The following is a 16,364-nucleotide window of genomic DNA, read 5'->3' as shown; positions in this document are numbered from 1 at the left end:
GTCTGGTTTACAGTACAAAGTGCGAGTTCATACTGTTGAATCAGGCTTGAGTCAAATCTAGAAGTGGTTGCTTTTCCATAACCTTCTCAGTGACTGCCGAGAAATGGGAATTTTTACTTTTGTTTTTGTGGTGGCCTTTGGTCCCAGAATACCCAAACCCTGAGCTGTAATTCCAGCCCTCTTGGATTATTTATAGTATATCATTTGTTTATTAGTGTCATTAATTTGTGGAAAACCATTTTATTAAGAATTATGTAAAAAGTGTTTTCTTGACCTGTTATGATGTGGACTCCTATAATCTCTGTTTTGTTGGTAAGGTTATGTGCACTGAATATTCTCTTTAAATATATCTGTATACAGTTAAATTTGATTGCCTTTCCTTCTTATTTTCTTCAGTACCATTACAATTATATTCTTAAAGCCTGGTTAGTATAATTGTTGATTATAAATTTATGTACAAATACAGAAAATCGTGGGAGAAATTTATTTGGAGGAGAGTGACAGGGGGAGTTATGTTTCTTTTTAGGGACCAGTTACTTTCTACAAGAAAATTCACACAACCACTGTAAATTCACACAACCACTGTGCTCTTCAAAGTTCAAATTCACATTCTTCTAATCCCAGCAAAACTCACCTTCCCTGGGGAGTTGATGGGGATTCGTGGGGGGCATTGGAGGATGGAAAGAGAGGGAACTTGTATTGGTATGTAAAGAAGATTGGTTTCAATTTAAATCAAAATTTATTTTAAAAAAAGAAATATCCATCGTGGTGGAAATGATTGAGACACGTCCTTGTAGCTGTTCTCTAAAGTCAACAAAATAAGCCAAAAGCTGTGCCTATCCTCTTGGAATCATAGATACACTTTTTGCTTCAGAGACAAAAGACCACAAGTATGCTGGCCCCTGCTGTGTTCCCATTCTAATAGTCAGTGTTGCTTTGCAACACGAGAAAGAAAAGGGTAACACATGAGACAACTCTGGAGAGTGAAAGACAACAATAGCTGAGGAAGAAGTACATGAACACCCCTGTGACAGACGAGACAGCCTGCATAAATCTTTATGTCACATTCAGGCACACCACATAGAAAACAACATAGAAGACACTGGGCAGTTCAATGAACAAATAAACTCATCTAATGGTCTTAACCTTCTAGTTTCTGCTCTTTCAAGATCTATGCCAACATAATGGGTCCATAAACAGAGTGGCCATAGTGCAAGTCATTCACAGCCCTATCACTATGACACAAGCGACAATATTCTCATGCATTTGAGTGCTTGGACCCCCCAGTTGGTGACACTATTTGAGGAGGTTTTAGTTTGTGATCTTGCTGGGGAAAATAGGACACTGGACAGGAATGGAGTGTACACAGATTCACCCCATTGAAGATCAAGATATGAGCTGTCAACTGCTCCCCTGTTCCAGCCACCTGTTGCTTGCTACCTCTGATCCACTATCATGGACTCTAAGCCTCTGAAGCCATAAACCTCAAATAAACTCTCTCCTATATGTTTGCTTTGGTCACATTGTCTTATCACAGCAACAGAAAAATTAACTAATACACAAACTTTTCTCTATCAGGCTACTTCTGTTGAAGGTTATAAGTGGTTGATTTGGTGATTTTTACTACCTGTTGCTTCTGTCTTTTGCTACCTTCTATTTGTTCTTTTACTTTTGCTTGCTACATACTTAATAAACCACTCATTTAAAACTGAAATAATATCCATCATAAATTATTATCCAGATCACATAGAAAGTCAGAATTATTCACTCCTTAACAGTTGTGAGTGTCACCACTCCTCTACCTATGGTGTCTAAGACCTTTGGTCCTTCAGGACAGTTGCTATTGTTTCTGTTGTCATTGCCAATGTCACAGCACTGTAAGCTCTGGCTACACCGTCACCACTGTTTTTCTGCTCCCACTGCTCCGCAACTGTTGTTACTACTACAAACCTGCTGCCGCCAGGGCCATCATCTGCTCCTATAGCTCCACGCCCTTGGTGGCTGTGCCACGTCTTTCTTAATGTTAAGAAAAAGAATACTCAAGGGAAAACTTTGCTTGGATCTATTGCTGTTAACATGAAGCTGGATGGTGAAGAAGGGTGAATCCTGGCCAGATCACAAAGTAACATGAACAGACTGCTTAGATATCCAGGAAAAGGGTAATTGCACTAATCAGAGAAGATCTTCACACAAATGAAGAATTGTGTTTACATCAATCATGACATTGTCCCCTTTGCACCAGTCATAATAGTACTAGAACACCGAGGGCATTACATCCATGCTCTCTGATATGGTATAAATGTTTATAGAAAAGTTCAAGCTCATAGAACAATCATGAATGGAACAGAATTCTTTTTACCCATGCTACAGTGGCAAGTAGTTCTAGTTGTTGGTCAGTTTCCTCCAGGGACCTGCAGAGCATTCAAAGTGTTTGGTATTGAAATAAAGGCAGTGCAGTCAGCTGCTTTGACAAAAATCCTTTCTTTAATTGATACAAGTAGGCCTGGGAAGGGTGTAATAACTGTCAGGAAGCCAAATCATATCTCCCTCTGGCATTCTTGCATACAGGAAAGCAAACGAATCAGAAGAAACACATCTAGAACTTACAATTAGCCTCAAAATTGATTGACAGTGTTCAACGCCCTACAAGTGTCCAATGAGAGACGCGTCCTCCTAATTAACCTCAAAAGGTAGAAACTGTATTCATCTTTATTTTGGCTTATATTTTAGAAACTGAGAACAGCCATAAACTGAAACATAAGTAACAGAAAAACAACATATAAGACCTGAACATGTCTGTATGCCATATATAACAGACGTTTTATTACAGACAATTGGTCTTGGTTTTATTTTCTGTTGGTGAGATAAGCACTATAATCCAAAGCTACTTGGGAAGGGAAGAGTTCACCTGACTCACATGTCCCAACCAAAATTCGTAACTGAAGGAAATCATAACAGGAATGCCAACAAGAACATAGATTAGTAGAAGTCAAAGAGGAATACTATATACTGGATTGCTCCACGGCTTGCTCAGCCTGCTTCCTTCCTTCCTTCTTTCCTTTCTTTCTCTCTCTCTGTCTCTCTATCTTTCTCCTTTTCTAACATTTTCATTAATATATTTTTACATTCCAATCCAAGTTCACCCTCCCTCCTCTCCTTCTGTTCCCTCCACTTCCTTCCCCCACCACACCTCCCATCTGCTCCTTGGAGAGAGTAAGACCTCCCCTGGGAAATCTAATAAGTCTATCCCATCATCTCCTTGAGGCAGGACCAAGGCACCTCTCCACCCTCACACCCCTGCGTCTATATGGTATCTCTCCATATAGAATGGGCTCCAATAAGTCATTTTGTGCATTCTTGGACACACTACCAGTGGCCTCATATATTGTCCCAGTCACACCATTGTCACCTATATTAATGGATTCTAGTAGTTTGGTCGTATGCAGGTTCCCACTTTGTCAGACCGGAATCAGTGATCTCTCACTAGCTCGGATCAGCTGATTTTGTGGTTTTCTCCACGATGGTCTTGACTGCTTTTTCATATTATCTCTCCTCTCTCACTTCCGATTGTACTCCAGGAGTTAGACCCAAGGGTTAGTTGTGGATTTCTGCATCTGTTTCCATCTATTTTTGGAAGAGGATTCTAATTTCTCTGGGCTTGTGGATTGCAGGCTGGGTATCTTTTGCTTTATGTCTGGTATCCACTTATGAGTGAGTACATACTGTATTTGTCAAGTGAAGAATGGATAAAGAGAATGTGATACATTTACATAATGAGTACTGCTCAGTGTTAAGAAACAACATAATAAAATTCACAAGAAAGTGCACAGAACTAGAAAAAACCATCCTGAGTAGGGTAATACAGAATTAGCCTGCTTTCTTACAGGCTAAAATGACCTTCCCAGGATGGCATTGCCCACAGTGGCTTGGGTCATTCCATTAACTAGAAAATGACCCCTAGAGTTTCCTGAAGGTCCATCTGATGTGGCCATTTTCTCAACTGAGGTTTCTTTTTCCCAGATGACTGTAACTTGAATAAAAAATAATCAGCATGCAACTAATTCTCCGATGCATGTCCCAAGAAACAGCCATAGCAGACACTTCCTGAAATAATCATGGCTTTGAAGACATTTGCTTTTATTCTCTGGCCATGGGTTTCCTCTGATATCTTTGAAGTACACTCAGCTTTAAGCAGGCAAAGCACAGAAAGGCATCTCCCGGATAGATCTCATCTAGTAAGAGATGACTGCTAGTGATTAAGGAGTCCAGAGTCTCACCAGCCAGTGTTCTTCTTGGTCTCCCCACATCAATATTATGTCACAGGGACCCTTGTCACCTTTGACCAACTCATTCCTCATTAGTGCTTTCTCCTCTTTTCTCTTGTTTACTATCGTTTTTGCTGAGATCACTCGGCAAGTAATCTGCTTCCAAATCCTCTTGTTAGCTCTTACATTTGAAAAAAAGAAAAAAAACATACTGATGGTTTAAAACCGTAATAATAATACCTTGTATGTAAATAAAAATAAAATATATAACAACATTATAAATTCATGTGGATTGACAATGCGCAACAACTTCTATTATCCAAGAAAGAATACAAATATTAACTAAATTCAGTCTTTGAGAAGTCAAAATTATTGATTGTAATCTACAAAATGGCCATTAAAATTTAATCACTGCATGTTTTCATTTGATTTTGGATTCCAAAATATATTCATCCCACAGAAGTGAGTGAAATAGTGATCACAGGAGAAAGGTAAATGGCAAAAGACAGGGTATAGAAGTATTAAACTCTGTAAAAACAACACAGTTAGAGAGGAGAAATGATTTTTGGTCCATTAAAGTATAAAAAGAATAACTATGGTCTGACATATATATGAAAGAAGATTATAAAGATTATGAACACAGAAATGACAAATGGAAAATAGACATGCAAATTCTTCCAGGTTAATCACTACACATTTTATAACGTATCAAGTTATCAGGTTGTATCTCAAGATAAATATGAATACTGTGTCAACAATTTTTTCAAAAATGAAGATGTGCATAGATGTGTATTTCCTATGTCAAAATATGAAGTATAATATAATACGAACAGAAAGTATATAAAAGAGACACATGACAAGCAAGAAGACTTAAAAGTTTTCCTAAAATTTAAAACATAAATATATAAATAAATAATGGCTCTCAGAGCAAATGACTTTAAAAACAAATTTAATGACAGAAACAGAGTAGGAGAGGAAGATATATTAATCTCCATGATGAAAAATGTGCCCTTTGCCTGGTTTCCCCCAGAAAGCAGAGCTGGGTCATAAACATATAAACAGTTCCAGTGAGCAGGAGTGAAAGGCAAGGGATATGATGCAAAAGAAGAGAAACCCTAAAGGATGGACTAGAAAGATGCTATCATTGTCTTAGGGAAGCATAAGATTAGTGCCTGTAGAAAGCATTAACCATAAAGTTAAGGTGTGACAAACTGGCTTATGTTAACACTAAACCTGCAGTGTTTTGCTTTTTAAAATATAGCCTTCAAAAATAAAATATCAGGGCAAGTGATGAGAAAGTATATTTTAAAAAAACATACACTTGTCAAAATTTTCATTATATATACAAATATGCTTATATGTACTTATGGAACTCCTTAATATTAATGAAAAAATAACAAAAGACCCCCAATGTGAACATAAACTGGAGAGATGAGAAAGAGCTTTAGAAGATACCAAGTGGTCAATAGCCAATCCATATAACTGTCAAAATTAAACATAAACAAGGAATTATCAACACTCAGCATTCTTGTGTCACAGATATTTATTTCTGACTACTTTGAGGTCTGGCACACAAACAGATCAACAGGTAATCTTTTCCTGCTGCTGTTAAAAGTAGAGGTTTGTCTACAGCATTGCCTTCTACATTTGCAAATCTGCATTCTTCACTCCTACTCAAGAGAAGCATTCCAGACCTGTGTTCACAAATTGTGGACTGAGGAACAAATTATGATATGTTCCTGTGCTGGCTTGACACAGTTTGGAGTCATATGACGGGAGGAAATCCCAACTGAGAAAATGCGTTTGTAACATCAGGCTATAAAACATTTTTTTCATTAGTGATTTATGGGGCAAGGCCCAAACTATTGTGGGTGGCACCATCCCTGAGCTGGTGGTCCAATAAGAAAGCAAGATGACCAGGCTGACCAGGCAATGATAAGCACACAAGTAAGCAGCACTCTTCCATGGCCTCTGCACCAGCTTCTGCTTCCATGTTCTTGTCCTGACTGAGCTCCAGTCCTTCAACATTTTCTTAAGTGATGGACAGTGATGTGGAAGCTTAAGCCAAATGAACCCCTTACTACTCCATTTGCTTTTGGTAATCTTCCTTCATAATAGCAAAATAACCCGAGGACAGTTTCTAAATGAGATAATGTGGTCACTATACTCAACATTGTGGAATAATCCATAAAATATTTAAAAAGAGGTAAATTAGTTATTATATTATTTAGAGAACCATTATTGCATCATACTCTACAAAGAAAATCAAAGATAAAATTTCCATTAAAATAATGATATGAGTTCTCTTTTAGGAAGAGAACATAGCTAGTTGATGGAGGACTTATTTTTGAGCCCTTAATAATGTTTTACTTCTCTTCTGAATTGATGATTATACAATCTAGCCTGTGCTAATTAGCTGAGCTCTGCATTTTGTTCTGTATATTTTATTTAACAAAATAGAAAGTTTTAAAGAATGTAGGTTTGTAGGACAATTCAGAACAAAATGCCCTTGTAGGAATTATGCCATTCCTTCCTTAATCAACATTGAGTTTGTAGTCATAGACTCACTTTACAGTGCTAAATTGCCAATTTGTTATGCATTTGTTTAGAGCAATGGCTCACAACCTTCCTAATTCTACATTATAGCTGTTCTTTTTTTCTCAAAAGCAGTTTTTATTTGAAGCCAAGAGAAATCTGACCCAAAGGATTATAGTTCTGAGCACTCAAACCTTAAGTGTTAGTGGCACTACTTGGACTATAAATCTTGCTTCTCTTTGGTTGGAACGTGTATTTGTGTTAAACATTTTCCAGGTGGTTAAGAAGGAAAACCAAGAAAGGCTGAAGAAAATCTCTCAGCTACTGATAATACTCTCCAGAGACTACATAAAACAAAAAAAACCCCATGTTGTTCCATCTACAAGGTTCCACCAAGAGCAGAGGGACACAGGACACACTACACCTGCAAGGGCAGACAAAGCAGGAAGAACAGGTACAAGCCTCGTGAGGGAGAGAAGACACCGGAAGAAGCCTCGAACTTCTGCGTGGAAAGGGTAATCCTTGTGCTTAGCACAGCTCATCAAGGCACACACTCTCCAGTTCCTGTTGTAGCTGAGTAGAGAGGTCATGTCCTGCTTGCTCAGCTCGAAGTCAAAGACCATCAGGTTCTCAGCAATTCGGGCTGGATCACCACCAAGTTGTTTTTGTATGGGGAAGCAGATCAGCACCTGAGCTGTAGTTTTATTGTACTAGGATACAATTGTCTTAATCCTGGGATCCTCCAGGAGAGAAGGTCTTCCGCCTTGGCCCAGGGCCTGTCAGTAGCGCCAATGGGACTGTACACAGTCACCACAATGCCTTTGGATTGGCAGTACCCAATCAGCTTCTCCTGAGTTAGGTATGGGTGACAGTCTGATTAACTGCAGGCTTATATATTAAGCAGGGTTCTTTAAGATTCTCTCAATCTGAAGAGGGTTGCAGTTGGAGACAGCAATCGATTTCACCAAACCCTCATCCACCAGCTGCTCCATGGCTGTCCATGTGTCCACAAAATCATTGTCACTGGGAATCACATTTCCTGATGCATTCAGCGGGAAATAATCAGACCCAGGCTTGAAACCTTTTGGCCAATGAATAATGTAGAGGTCCAGGTAGTCCAGCCTCAAGTCACTGAATGTCTTCTGGAAAGCTCCTTTCACCATGCTCTTGTTGTGGAACGTGCACCACAGCTTGCTGACGATGAAGAGCTCCTATCGTTTCACCACCTGCTCCTTGAGTTTCTCCTGGAGGGGCACTCACACCTCTTTCTCATTAAGTTACACCTGAGCACAGTCAATGTGGCGGTACCAAATGACAATGTCAGTCTTCATGGCCTCAGTCAACTGTCCAGGAGGGGACTTCCAGGTGCCCAGGCCCAGCTTGGGCATCTTGGCACCGCTGTTGAGCTACAGATGGCTGGCCATGTCCGCTGCACGTTATACCACAAAACGTGCAACTGGACCAGCTCTTCTTCATAATAAAGAGATTTAATGCAGTTCTTCATGTCATGGTGATGCCCAAACATAAAATTATTTCATTGGAACTTCATAAATGTAATGTTGCTACTTCTATGAATTGATATACTGGATATCTGATATGCAACCCTCTAGAAGGGTCATTCAATCCTAAGGAGTCACAACTAACAGATCATAATCCCTGGGTTAGACTGAAGTCTACTTTGTTGCCATAGGACAATGCAACTTCAAGAATGTATTAATTATACTCCAGTCCTCTGGCACATGTCTTCCTCTATGTGTTGTCACTGTACCTTCAAGTGCAATCTGGAGCCTAATAAACATTTCTATTCTCTTTATCTCCATTGCTTAATTTCTAACAGTGTCTTCTTGGAAGACAACAGCTCATGAACAGTGAGGCTATTGTTTTTTATTGCCACAAGACATGTTTTGAAGCTTCTTTTCAATATTCCCTAATGAAATCATAGTAGTAATGATCAATGACACTTTCATGCCCATGACACTGTCCATATACTGCTTTCTTAAAAGTCATGATGTCCAACAGCTCCCCAAGTCCAGTTATTCTTTTAGGCATTTTCCTATTTTTCATACTCAATCTCTGTGTAGAGACAATACTTTTTTTCATGTTCTGTCTCCAAAGAACAAACCAAATTATCTTTTCTTGTGCATAAACTCTAGTAGTTTCCCCATGGAACAAAGAACACATATCATAAGCATGTGTTCAAGGAACTTCAAAAACCAGCTTCACCCTTTTTATCTCAGCTTCCTTTTCAAAGACAATTAAACTCTTTCAAACTCCATCCTTCTCTGATTGAGAAGCAATGCTGGTTTCCTACATATTTGACTTGTTTTTCATAAACTACTCTTAAGCTACCCAGTTTATCTGATATATGTAACAAAACAAGCACCTAAAGTAGAAATTAAGTCAAAGCTCATTTAAAAACCGATACAGAATGATGTAATATTATATAATATAACATATATATATTATATAGGCTAATTTAAAAGAAGTGTATTTTCTGAGGAAAAAAGGTTTTAATGCAAGAAATTAAGAAACATTCATAAGAAATTGTATTAATATAATTCACAACTACAACAAAAGGATGCCATTATTAATTTTTTGAAGAGTATTTGCCACTAAATTTTGATGGGCATCAGTAAAAAAGTATGACAGCTTTGTCTACCATACTACCAATATTTAAATCCATGATGACTCTGTTACCAAAGGATAAAATCACAAGGAGAATGAAGTTGTACAACCACTTTCAAAACTTTGGCTTTTGCAATAGTGTCTCACTGAATACATAAACCACGCTTAAGGCTAGGTCCCATACTTAGCAGTAGGTGGCCAACACAAAATGAGCTCAGTGGTATTCTTGAGATTTTTTATTTTTTATTTACATTGCTTTCATTGGGCTTTTTTTTTAACCTTACTGCTCCTTTGCTTGTATCATATACTTTACAATTTTTGTTCTTTTATGGGGTGTGTGTGTGTGTTTATGTTTGACTGTGTTTCTCATGCTTTTTTGTTTCATTTTTACTCTGGTTTATTTATTTATTTGCTTGTTTGTTTTCTAAAGAGAGACAGAAAGAAGGCATGGACTTGGATCTGAGAGGTGAGGGAGTATAAACAATGATCACATTATAGTACATAGAAAAGTTATTGTCAACCAAAAGAATGAAGTAAGGTATTACAAATAAAAAGACAAGACTTCTTTTCAAGATAACTGTGGCTACCCTGATAATATTAGTCATGTGAGGACAAACTTGTATAAAAATAAGGACTAGAAGAGAATCCGTTTCACTTGTAACACCAAAAATTCTTTACGTTTCCTAGGAATGTATGTGGGCTATGCTTTCAATCTGGAACTTCCCCATAAGTTTCTGCATTTGCACACATAGTCTCAATTTGGTGGCACTGTTTCAGAAGGTTGAGGATCCTTTAAGACATGGAGCTGTGATTCATGCTATGCAGACCTTCTGGTTTTGTTTATTTTCCTTTCCTCCACTGAAGTGACTTATTTGTGTGTGGGAAGGACACTTGGGGGACCATAGGACAGAACTTAGGTTGAAAGGCTTAGCGGCAAATAACTTTACCTGTCTGTGCCTTTGGTTTTCAGTTTTTATAGCCTTGGCTCTACTTTATTTCTGTTCTCTGATACCTGGCTGCGGTTCATAATGTCACCAATGACCTTAGCATTGTCCCACCCTGCTTACCCTTTGACCTATAAACCAAAGTCAATCCTTCCTCCCTCTAGATGCTTCTTGTCACATATCTTGTTGCAGGAGTAGAAAAATATGGAATCTAATACACAAGGGGAGACACAATAATTTCCCCTAAAATATTTAATTTTCTCTAGATGTCAGGCAGATAAAATGATTGCACTTGAGCTCCAGAGAAATTCTCCAATTATTTTCTGAATTCCTCATCTTCTTTCCTGCTATCTACTTCTCCAAATACTCTACCATCTGTTTTCTCAGACACTGACATTTCAGTTTCTGAACTCCTTCTCTGCCCCTTAATAATAAAAGCCAACACTAACCAGAGATGCTGCTTTGCAAGTCAACAGGAAATAGAAATAATTCCAACTTTGTCCCTCAAAAGAAATATGTAATGGTTTCATAAAAGAGTGGTAGTTAGCTGGGGAAGTAACAGATTACAATGGGATTCAAAATTGGAAGTGACTGTACATGGAATAGAAAGGCACTGTGGGTATGGAAGATAGGAGAGTGAGGATTAGGCTTGAGACACAGTGAGAGTCAACCAAAATTAAATATTATGAAATGTCAAAAGGAAACCTGGTAATTTCTAAATTGATTTTTAAAAAGAATGCTAAAGGGTGCTTTTTTAAACAGGCTTTTCACATTTTAAATGTCCTAGTTTTTAAAGATATAATTAAAGAGCCCCTCTCATGTCTCTCAGCTATTAATTTGATTAACCCTTTGTCTTCAAACACACACACACACACACACACATGTACACACAAACACACACATTCACCATGTTGGGTCCATGTTCTTTGTCTCATGGTGCATATGCTTCATGGATACAAATTTGTATTGTATAATCAATGAAGGGACACCGGGATAGACTAACTATCTCTCTCAGCAGTCCTTAGTTGCCTGTGTTTCTTTGGATAGGCACATGACATTTCCCTTCTCCTGTGTTAGCATGTCTTCTGATTGTCAGTGATCACGTCTTGTTTATGTAACTATATCTACAATCTCACAGCATACTTCGCCGTAATACCGCTCTTAAACTTTCCATACCTTATCGTCTGAAATGTTACTTGATACTTGGATGTAAATCCTGTGCTGCAGATGTATGCATTGAGAATGGGCTCTCCACAATCTATTGCTGTCTGCAGTATGTCCAGTTTTGGGTATTTCTGATGATCTGCATTTGCTGTAGAAAGATATAAATTAATACAAACCCTAGGACTGGACACAAGTAACCTCCTATTGAGTGATTGGCCAGGGAAGTCCCAGTGACTGCCAAAACATATACAATATTGTTGTTGCCCTTGAATTAATTACTCTCTCCTCTCTCTCTCTCTCTCCTTCTCTCTCTCTCTCTCTCTCTCTCTCTCTCTCTCTCTCTCTCTCTCTCTCTCCCTCTCTCATGTGCAAGGTAATCACTATTCCTGAAGAAAATGAACACTTAGAACACAAGACACCTATTATTGGAACTACACCTAATTGAAAGTCTCCTTTCTGAGATCAAGCTTCCATAGTACCAGAAAATACACTGCAAGCTGCCAAACGAAGGAAGCAATTACTAATCCTTCTTAGCTGTGGCACTTAAGAACCAAAGCAATGGCCAGAACAGTAAGACAGCCTTAAGGGTTCAATAGAGAAAATGACATGTTGGTGGTAAGCAGCATTTGTGTAAGGCCACCTCAACATAAGGAAACCAAGCTTGATGCTAGAAATCTACCTAACTACCTGGATCTGGTAAGATAATGGATCTTAGGAGACAATCTATTATCACCACATTACTAGACCAATGTGATTCTGTAACTACATTCTAAATCTTATCCTTATATCAAGATAAGAAGAGCTATTATGTCTGGTAATTAGAAAAACATTTCTGCAATCAATGACACTTCTCAGGACATATTTTGATAAAACCACATTGATTTAAATCACTTCCTCTTTTGAAAAGAGTCTGAATTTCTTTATCTTTTACAGACAGTAAAGCTATGTTTTAGGAAGAAAGGACTCATGCTTACTCTGGGTTGGTTCATGCTTACTCTGGGTTGGTTCCCTGGGCATTGTGCCATGGGACCCAAACAAGGCCCTAAGAATGAGTGATTACCAGGGAATATGGATGGTGGTAAAGAGGGGAAATTCTATAAATGTGTTCCAGAGAGTATATTGGTGGGTTGCTCACCGGAAGGCTACCTACACAGCTAGTTTTGCTGGCTTTGACATCATTTCACTGCTGTTTTCAATCCTGAGTTTGTGGCTTAGCAGCTGCTACCCTCTTCAACTTTCCTAATAGGATAGCTATCAATCCTTTTACCTTGCTTGACACATGGAAATTGAATCCTTAGATCCAAAGTTTTGGGCATTGAATATGAGAATACAAATGAAATATTCAGTAGTGTGGAAAGGTATTCATTTTGCTATTCTTAAACAAGGCAGTAAATGTATTATGAATGATTCCTCTTTGTATTTCCGGCATTCTTGAGGGCGCCAAGAAAATAGAGTGTATGATAAATTCTCCTTGAAAGAATGAATGAATGATAGAGTGAACAAATGGATGAGATCATCTATGAAGTATATACAAATATCTGAAAGAGGTACAGGCCAAGGGTGGTTCTAAGAGAATCCCAGTGTTCCACAACTTCAAGTGACCAGGGCTGGACGGATTCCATCTTAGGTATGAATGAATTAAGCAACAAGAAAATTAGCAGATGGCACTCAGAAACAGTGTATTAGAACCCCCATGGAGTAGTGGATGCGGGAAGGATGCATTGTACTTTACAGTTATATTGATGAGTTCCTAATACATTATTTTTACTGGCAAAGGAAAATAGGGATTGCCATAAAGCAGAGGGGAATGTGCCTGGACTGTCTTGAAGAAAGTGACTCTGTCACGTCTCTAGGGAGCTCCCAGCTCTTTTTTTAATTAATTAATTTATTTTTTCAATTTTAAATAGCTTGTTTTACATGTCAATCCCAGTTCCCTCTCCCTCCCTCCTCCCGCATCCTTCCACCATCCCCCCATCCTCCCACCCTATTGCCAATTCCTTCCTCATAGGGGATATCTAGAGTCTATCATTTCATTCTGGGTAGGGTCCAGGCACTTCCGTAAGAATCCAGGCAGAGAGAGCAATCCTCTTTGTGTTATGGACACACGAAGTCTGTTAGTATTCGATTGATAAACACTGATCCACTGCTCAGGTCCCCATAGGTAGCCCAGGCCTCCTCATTGACTCTCACATTCAGGGGATCTGGATCGGTCCCATGCTGGCCTCCCAGCTGTCGTTCTGGGGTCCAAGAGCTCTCTCCTGTTTGGATCAGCTGTCTCTGCTGGTTTTGCCAGCCCATTCTTTACCAATTTGCTCTTTGCTCCTCGGTCTCTGTCGCCGGGTTCCTTGGGTTCTGTTCAGCATTTACCTGTGGGTGTTTGCCTCTGCTTCCATCAGTCACAGTGCCAACAGCACAAGGTGGGAAGTACAGCTTAAGGCAGATAGCCTCAGAAAGATTTCACTGTACTTTCAGGAATGGGTATGCTTTTGTATTTGTTCCTGTCTTTGTTTTGAGACTGGGTTTTTCTGTAGAAGTGGAGTCTGTCTTGGTACTTGCTATGTAGACAGGGCTGGACTCAAAGTCAGAGATCTAAAGACCTCTGTGTCTCGAGTGCTTGGATCAATGGTGCCCTGCCAGTAATGAGTATGTGTAAGACCATAAAAACAGGGTTGTTCCACACGAGGAGTATGCAGTGGCACTGGCAGACAGAGGAGAAATGCCCGATAAACACTCAGTGCCAGGGACTCAGCATTCTACTGGAGTATCCATCTAAAGTGTTGTGTCCAAAAGATTTCTGCTATGGATGGGGAAATCTTTCAGTGGGAGAAGGTCACAGACTAGGAGAAACATTGGATTTCTGCCCCTTCTGTCAATCACATACTCTAAGTGTAGTAACTGTGCTTGAAGCAGTTCTGTCGAGGGTACTGTTTCTTCCATGATCACTCACTGCTTCACATACACAGAGGACCTTGACTGGCAGGCCCAATTAATCTCTTACCTCACTGCTTCTTCTACAGGTAATATATGGATACTGTAGTGACTCCCAGCTAGGGACCTAGAGTAGATGTCAAAGATCTTATCCCCACCACAATCCTCCAAAGACATACCATAGCTGCAGCTACATCCTGTGTGAAGACTCTAGAGAGCTAAACCTGGTGTCTGTGTATTCGGGAGAGATTTATGAAAGCAGACAAAGAGCTGCAGTCTCTGGATACACAATGCATAAAGCTGTGCTGCCACCTGGTGGTCGCGGTGCTGAGATGCTTGATAGCATGGAAGTAGCACATTATTTATAAATCTCACCAGTCTTTTTATTTTTAAATGTACAACAACTGCAACTGATCATTTTCCTAACAAAAGTAGGTCAATTTTGAGTCTCCTATACAATTTATCACAATAACTATTATACCTTTTTTCATTTAAATTAGTAACAGTCTTGTTTTCCGTGTCAATCCCAGTTCCCTCTCCCTCCCCTCCTCCCCTGTCCCCCTATTCTGCCCCTTTTCTGCTCACCATGGAGGTTGAGGCCTTCCATGTGGCATCTTCAAAGTCTGTCATAGCATTTGGAGCAGGGCCTAGACCCTATCCCGAGTGTCTATGCTCAAAGAATATCCCTCTATGTGGAGTGGGCTCCCAAACTCCATTTGTGGACTAGGGATAAATACTGATCCAGTACCAGAGGCCCCATTGATTGACCAGACCTCCAAAGTCACATCCTAGTTCAGGGTGGTGGAACAGTCCCATACTGTTTTCCTAGCTATGAGTCTGGGGTCCATGTTCTCCCCCTTGTTCAGGTCAGCTGTTTCTGGGGATTTTTCTAAACTGGTCTTGACACTTTGTTCATCACTCCTCCTTCTCTGCAACTAGATTCCAGAGTTCAGTTCATTGTTTAGCTGTGGGTGTCTGCTTCTGTTCCCATCAGCTACTGTATAAACGGTCTAGGATGGCATATAAAGTAGTCCTCAATCTCAATATAGGGGAAGGACATTTTAGGTAGGTTCTCAACTCTAGTTTAGATTGTTTGTTCGGGTCAAACCTTTAGATCTCTGGATATTTCCTAGTGTCTGATTTCACTTTAAAGCAATTATGGCTCCCTCTTTTATGGTATTTCTTTTCTTACTCTCTTCTATTATTCCCCTGACTTGGTCTTCCTGCTCTCTCATATCCTCCACTCCTCTCTAATTCATTTTTAAGCTTTTTCTTTCCCTAGTTTTGGTAGTAGTGGTAGAGAGCAGACCCAGGTACTTATACATGTTTGGCAAGCTCTGCAATCCCTTGTACATCAAAAGCCATCTTTAATATGGGATCCTTCTCTGCCGTGGGAAATAAGGAAAACATTTTAGAATTTTAAAGTTTTGAATCAGGTTTTCTTAAACTCTGAGTCCTTTCCTATGTGTTAGTATTTTGATCATTAGATGCAGTCTCTTGAAGAAATGTTTCCAACAGCAGTCAGCTCTTCCTATCCATGGCGGTCTTGGAATAGTGTGTGTGTGTGTGTGTGTGTGTGTGATGCAGCAGAGCCTGAACAGCCAATATGTTGTGTGGGGAGTGAAGGAAACCCTGAGTGAATGTGTAGCTGATATGAGCATAGCCATATCAAGTATCCCAATGCCTTAGACCAATAGGGATTGGCAAAACCTTCCTTGGGTGAGGTCAGAGGGATGGCAAACTTTCTTCAAAGATCTGACATCAAGTTTTGACAATGTTATCAGGGCTTAGCAAAATGTTTCCTCCTGTAAAGGACTGGAGCCTAAGATCCCTTACAGAGACGTCCTACAGAGATTGGCTAAACCTGCCTCATTGTTCATCTTCATAATACAAACCCACCTCC

The 16,364-nt window shown here is 39.4% G+C and overlaps 1 pseudogene; it reads right to left on the bottom strand.

Annotated features, from left to right (window-relative positions):
- Positions 1-1,811: 1,811 nt before the first annotated feature.
- On the bottom strand, positions 1,812-8,224 carry LOC101824854 (annotated as a pseudogene).
- Between the last annotated feature and the right edge of the window lie 8,140 nt (positions 8,225-16,364).

The sequence above is a fragment of the Mesocricetus auratus genome, unplaced genomic scaffold (assembly GCF_017639785.1).
Source record: "Mesocricetus auratus isolate SY011 unplaced genomic scaffold, BCM_Maur_2.0 Super-Scaffold_100003, whole genome shotgun sequence".
NCBI lineage: Eukaryota > Metazoa > Chordata > Mammalia > Rodentia > Cricetidae > Mesocricetus > Mesocricetus auratus.
This window is presented reverse-complemented; position numbering and strand designations above follow the sequence as displayed.